Genomic DNA, 6,667 nt, shown 5'->3' on the forward strand with positions numbered 1-6,667 from the left:
CAGAAATCCGCCTGCCTCTGCCTCCCAAGTGCTGGGATTAAAGGTGTGCGCCACCACCGCCCGGCTAGAACTTTTAAAAATTAATAATCATCATCATACTTTAAAGTAAAATCTGATGCTCAATTTTAATATACAAAAGTCTAAGGTTAAAGTTTGCAAGAGATTTATCTCCAGTGTTTGCTTCACAACACCTGGAAGACAACATTCTTCCAAATGAACACTCCAGAATCCTGTTTTAATAACCTTCGGGAACCTTCCTCATCTGTCCAGAAGAAATTCAGAAACACATGATCCTTCCCAAACATTTGTCTGTAGGCTGGAGCCTCTAAGTTGGAACTCTATGTGAAGATGTGCCCTTAGCCATGACTAGCTGTGGGACACCTCCAAGAATGCCAGGCACAGCAGGAAGGAGTTCTGAGAGCCCTCACCCTGGGGTTAAAGCGCTGATTAAATTAATCCTGTCAGCAAGCTCCCAGATCAATTGGTTATAATCTCCTGCAGGGAGAGCTGGGTATTTGCTAAGTAAATGAGCAAATAGGCTCCCAGTCAATCAGCAGTCACAGCCCTGAGACTTGCTTCAGATGACTGTGGCTGGACGCAAAACTCATGGCAACGCTCCTGTCTCAGCCTTCCTACACACAGAGACTACAGGTATGAACCATGTCCAGTCCTGGGAACCCGCAGGGCTCGACCCTGCAACTCAGAGCTCCTGAATGACCAGTTTGCCCAAGACTACTAGGCCCCTGTGGGCACCGTAGTCTTGTAGTCACCAAGTTTACAGGACAATGGTGGCTCCAGGAAAAGGTCTTGAGGACCAGATAGAACATCTCAGAATACTTTAAGGAAGAGAGAATTCTCCACACCAGTCCCAAGGGCTGACTTAAAGCCTCCTGGGAAACTCCTTTGTTAACCCTCAGCCCCTCCAGTGTAGCCTAGCTCTCTGGAGAGTCTTGGGTCACTAGCACCTGAGGTGAGGTTTCCTCCAGGGTGCTGGCTCCACCCTTCAGCCACTTGTCCACAGGACACGTCTGGACCTGCACATGCCCAGCTTCCCCAGCATGGGGTGGGGTTGTCAGAGGCCCTGCAAGCCTGGCTCAAAGCAACGAATGGAGCCTTCCACAAAAAGTGCAGATTGTTGCTTCATTCACTCCTGACTTAAGTTTATTTTAAAAGGAAACTTTGTATCTTTGCCTCAAATAGGGAAGCAGGATCAAGGGTGTGTCTATTACACATCCTAAGAAATAAGGGGGTTGGAGGATACAGCCAAGAAAGAACCTCTTCTGTTTGCCCAGAAGCCTGCACCTTGACAGAGAGTGAAGCGGGTAATGGAAAGAGGACACGTTAGTGCCACCCTGAAATGTCCCCAACTGTCCCATGCCAACCCGGGGCTCTCAACTATCCCTGCCCATCACAATTGCCTTGGAGTTTCCAGAAGAAACAACCTCGCTTCCAGAGATTTCTAATTCTACTGGCACACTAGGAACCCAAGTGGCCATGAAAACATCCTATAAACAGAATTGTTCAAAGAACCAGAAAGGGCCAGGGATGTAGGTCAGGGAGCAGAGCTCCTGCTTGGGTAGCACACACACACAGCCCGGGGCTCATTTGCCAGCACCGCCTATACCAAGGGTGGCGGTGGCACAGCCTGTAATTCCAGCACTTTGGAGATGGAGGCAGGAGGAGCCGAAGGTCAAGGTTGTCCCTGTCTACACTCTGGTGCCCCGAGCTTGTGGTACTCCTGTTCTGAGTTCTACATCCAGAAGCAGGAGGATCAAGGCTGGAAACCAAACAGCAGGTCCCAATGTGCTGGGTTCCATGGTAGAGACCTGGACGCTCCCTGCACTTGGGTTTATTCTATAAGAGAAAAAGGCAGCTGTGATTAAGGAATGTAGCCTGCATCCTGTCACCTGAGCTGAGGGCAGAGTCACCTGCAGCTGTGCCAGCTCAACTCCCTGCAGGTGCAGTGGGTGGAGGAGGCAAAAAATGCTCGGCTTCCCTCAGCAGCCTTTCCTCCAGGCTTGGGAGCACCCTGGAAAATGGGAACGGGTGCCCTGAAAGGATGGATGTTCAGGGGTCAGGGAAGGTGTGGCCAGCCCCCAGGACAGGTGAGTTAGCCCTGCACAAACAAGAAGACTAGGAGACAGCTAAGATATACTACAGGCGAGAAAACCAGAGTTCCCACCAGGTCTGTCAGACTGTACCTCAGGCCCAGGAGGTGGAGGAAGAAACAGATTCAATAGAAAGCAGAGCTGACCTTTGCATAGAAAGAGAGATGACGTAAGAAATACTTTGCTCTGTGGGGTGACCAAACAACCTGATGACTCCTGACTTCTTGGGGGGGGTTCATGACACAGACTCAGCAAGATGGCAAAAGGAGCTCCTCCCTCCCCACTCTCCCCAGAGGAGGGAGCTGAGGCCCAGCAAGATTACTGTAAGGCCCTCTGCCTATCAGCCAGATGACTGCAGGTAAGGGGGCCTACTACCAACCCTGACAAACCTGAGTTCCAGTCTCTAGGACCCACATGGCAGAAGGAGAGAACAGGTTTTCCGGGCAGTGCACGAAGTCTTCTCTTGATACGTGGCCCCCCACCCACTGAGCTTCCCTGCCTCCAGGCTATCACCAGCTGGGGTGGCACTGTCTCACCCACCAAACTGTTTCCACAGAGCAGGGATGTGTCCTTGGCATCTTGCTACCCATTCCTTCTCAGTCAAGGTCGAGTACATCGAAGGAATGCAGTAGTCCAGGGTATGTGGGTCACAGGGCGGAAGAGCCCAGATCCCAGCCACAAACACGTGTCTCTCTGGCTTCCAGACCACAGCCAGCTCCTGCTAGGAGCTTCATGACTAACCTTGCCACTTCCTGTGGGTGACAAACACAGGAACTGAGGGCCATCCTCAGTGCCCCTCGCTGAAGCCAAGACCTCCCTCAGGAGTAGCCAGCCTGGGCAGCTGAGTGCTTTTACCCAGAGAGGCAGGACTCAAGGAGGCTTCCAGAAAGAACCTTTTTTTTTAAAAAAAAAGAAAGAAAGAAAGAAAGAAAGAAAAATCCATTCCTTAAAATCATCTCCAAGCAAAGTTGAGTTTGAAGACCACAAACAGACAAGCAGATTACACAATCAGGCTGGCTGTCCCTGCTGGGTGAACAACCAACCGTTTAACCTGGCAACCCCAACAGGCTCACGTGCTAGCTACAAACCTCCAGCCTGTGGTCTGCAAGTCCCAATAGCTAACGGACAGGTTGCAAATGGTTTTCTGGGGAGAAAGGGGCAGGGAACAGGCAGGGTGCTCTGGGGTTGGGCCCTAGCTCTGGGGACCTGTGGCATTGCTGGGCCCATGCATGGTCTTGGGGAAAGGATTTCATCTGAGGAATGGCTTGGCCCAGAGGAGGCCCTGGAGCTACCCAGGAGCTGTCTGGCTGAAGGGCTTGGTGGGTTTGCTCTCCATTTTCTTTCTTTCTTTCTTTCTTTCTTTTTTTTTTTTTTTTGGTTTTTCAAGACAGGGTTTCTCTGTGTAGCCCTGGCTGTCCAGGTACTCGCTCTGTAGACCAGGCTAGCCTCGAACTCAGAAATCCGCCTGCCTCTGCCTCCCAAGTACTGGGATTAAAGGTGTTCTCCACCACTGCCCAGCAGCTCTCTGTTTTCATAATCAAGTTGTGGAGTCTGGATCTGAGCACCTGAATTCAACTCCTGAAGCACTGGCATCTGAAGATGATGAGGGTGCGTTCCTTAACACTCTTTCAAGCAGGGTGGTGTCAGCGCACCTCTCCGAATAGCTGTGGGGCACACAGGAGAGGTAAAGAACACTGTGCACAATCAATGCTGGCCCCCAGCAAGTGCCCGCTAGAGGCTGACTGTCATGGCAGACCGGGCAGAGAATCTCCTATATCGCTCACTCGCTCCATCACAGTCCTCGTGGATCATTTCATACGCACATTCGGCCCTCCACATCCACAGCACCTTCAGTCAAGGATGCAACCAGACAGACAGAAAATACTGGCAGAACAAAAGTTGCATCTGTCCTGAGCGGACTTGGCTCTCATTGTTCCTAAATAAAACAGCCCAGCAACTATTCATGTGGCGTTTCTCTTGGGCTGGGATTGTAAGCCATCCAGAGAGGATTTCAAGTGCACAAGAGCTGGTGTGATGGCTCGCGCTATAATCCCAGCCCTTAGGAGGCTGAGGCAGGAGGATCACAGTGAGTTCCAGGTCACCCTGAGCTACACAGTAAGATCTGGGAGCAGGGGTGCTTGTCTGTAATTCTAAGCATGTGAAGGCTGAGGCAGGAGGATTTCAAGTTCCAAGCAGGCTTGGATTATACAGATGACCTTGTCTAAGAACGAACAGAAGCATACTCTAAAGAAAGGAGGTGTGTGTGGAATATGTGTAGCACGTATAAGTTACAAAAGGACCTGTTTTATATAAGGGTCTGTGTGTCACTGTTTTGGTGTCTGAGATAGCTAATCTTCATTATCCATACGACTGGTTATGGAGTCACCATGGTAATGAACCTCTGGGGGTGGCTAGGAAGGTGTTTCCAGAAAGGTTTACCTTAAGAGGGAGGACCCACCTTGAAGATGGGCAGCAACACTCATGGGCTGGGGTACTGGGTGGAATTAAAAGGAGAAAGAGATAAAGGAAGCCAAGCACACCACACCCTGTCAGTAACAGACAGTGCCTCCAACCGCAAGCCAGGATGGTGCTCCCTTTCCTGACATCGCTTTCCCACAGGTATTCTGTCACAACTCAGCCAGTATCTTCAGAGTTCCGGGAACCAGCCCTGTAGGAGACGCCAGAGGGAAACTATAGAGTAGCAAATAAAGCTGGTTGGTGTCTGTCCTGCCCTGGATCACTCCAGTTCTGTAGAGGAGACAGACAATAGGCACAGCTGCAGACCCAGGGCTCACCGTTCAGATAATGCTGGGTTGACAGTGGCCCCAACTTAAGATCATCCCCTGCTGGCCAGTGCTGGGAGGTTCTATTGTGTGTGTATGGGCAGAAAGATCTCTCAGGGGCTGGGTCCAGGAGCTGAGATCCAAATGGAGAGGCTGGGGTGGGGGTTGGGATCCCAGCAAAGGAGAGGAGTTGGATGTGCTCTACCAGGGAGGCCAATGTGTCGTCAAGGTTCCAGTGTTGGTTCTCAGAGCTCTGATTGACAAGGGTCATGAGAGATAAGGCCAGGTGTCACATTTGTTTGGATCTTCCCTCCGGAGCTCACTGAGGTTCTGAGTATCCTGGAAACACTAGGGTCTGCCTGGCCCACCTCATTCCACAGCCTGGAGCATCTGTTCCCCCTAGCAGTTGTCAGGTCCTATCTAGGCTGGAAAGCTTTTTGTTTAAGTCCTAATTATAACCACCTCTCTGTGGGCTGCCAGTGAGCTGTGAACATGAATGGGCAACAGGTGGGCCAGGACGGGGTGGGGGTGGGGGTGGGGTGACCAGAATTGAGTTCTGGAAACCACTGATCAAGTATCAATAGCAGCCGGGCAATGGTGGTGCATGCCTTTAATCCCAGCACTTGGGAGGCAGAGACAGGCGGGTTTCTGAGTTCGAGGCCAGCCTGACCTACAGAGTGAGTTCCAGGACAGCCAGGGCTACACAGAGAAAACCCCACCTCGAAAAACCAAAAAAAAAAAAAAAAAGCATCAATAGCAAAGTAGAAGAGAATAGGAAACGGAAATCGGGATCCCATGGTGGAATTTCTAGGAGGTACTCTCTACCAGACGGGAGGACTAGCCCAGGAAGGGCAGCTGGCAGAAGTAATTGCTTGCCTTAACTGCTTGCCACAGATAGAGAGGGGAGGAAAATAAATCAGAACAAATTCAGAGCAGCCCGGGGCAGGTAGGAGGGCAGACCCAACACTTAGGGGAAGGGAGAGGAGCCCAAGAAATCGGTCCCTTCCTGTTTGGATGGGCAGTCTGCAGCAGCCGATCTTAGGTCCCCAAATATCCAGTTCCAAGTGAGCAAACTTCACAGAGACCCAAGCAGAGCCGCCCATCCTAAAGAGCTGGCAATTAGGACTGCTGAAGGTCAGGTGCCTGCTCCTCCCCTCATGGAGGAGAGAGGCTTCCTTAGTGAGTCAGTCTCAGTATTATTCTAGTAAATGTTTCTTGGGAAGGGCTCAGCCATTTCAGATCTCACATAAAACTTGTGGCTTAATTGGAGTCCCACCACTCCCAGCTCAGAGATGATGGTTAGGGCCTAACCAGGGAACCAAACTTCCGGGGCCCTGATATCACACAACCATCAACAATGGTGTGGGGCGCTCGGGAAGGTGACTGTGTGAGCGAGAGCTTTGGGTGGGAGTCAGGAGCTCCATCTGTGACCCTGAGATACCAGAAGAGTTTAGCCAGTCAGGCTGGGGAAATGGCTCCGCTGGTAAATCTTATAAAGCTTATAAGCTTGAGGACCTGAATTTCATCTCTAGAACCTACATTTTCAAAAAGGTGGGGGGTGAGGGTGGGAGGGTGGTACACACTTGTAATCCCAGCACTGGGTGGGCAGCAGACAGGAGGATCCCTGGGGTAGAGACAGAAGGAACACTGGGGCTCCTCAGCCAGCCAGTCTAGCCATATCAGGCAAGTTTCAGGTCAGTGAGATACGCAGTCTCAAAAATCACAATAGCCAGCTCCTAAGGATCAAACTCCCTAGGCTGATTCTTGGTATACACA

General features: G+C 51.1%; 1 protein-coding gene across 2 annotated transcripts in view; it reads right to left on the minus strand.

Moving 5' to 3' along the window:
* Syne3 (spectrin repeat containing nuclear envelope family member 3) overlaps positions 1-6,667 on the minus strand; it is an 83,522-nt gene that overhangs the window by 71,184 nt on the left and 5,671 nt on the right. The gene's annotated exons all lie outside the window — the stretch shown is intronic.

The sequence above is a fragment of the Mastomys coucha genome, unplaced genomic scaffold, assembly GCF_008632895.1.
Source record: "Mastomys coucha isolate ucsf_1 unplaced genomic scaffold, UCSF_Mcou_1 pScaffold6, whole genome shotgun sequence".
Lineage (NCBI taxonomy): Eukaryota > Metazoa > Chordata > Mammalia > Rodentia > Muridae > Mastomys > Mastomys coucha.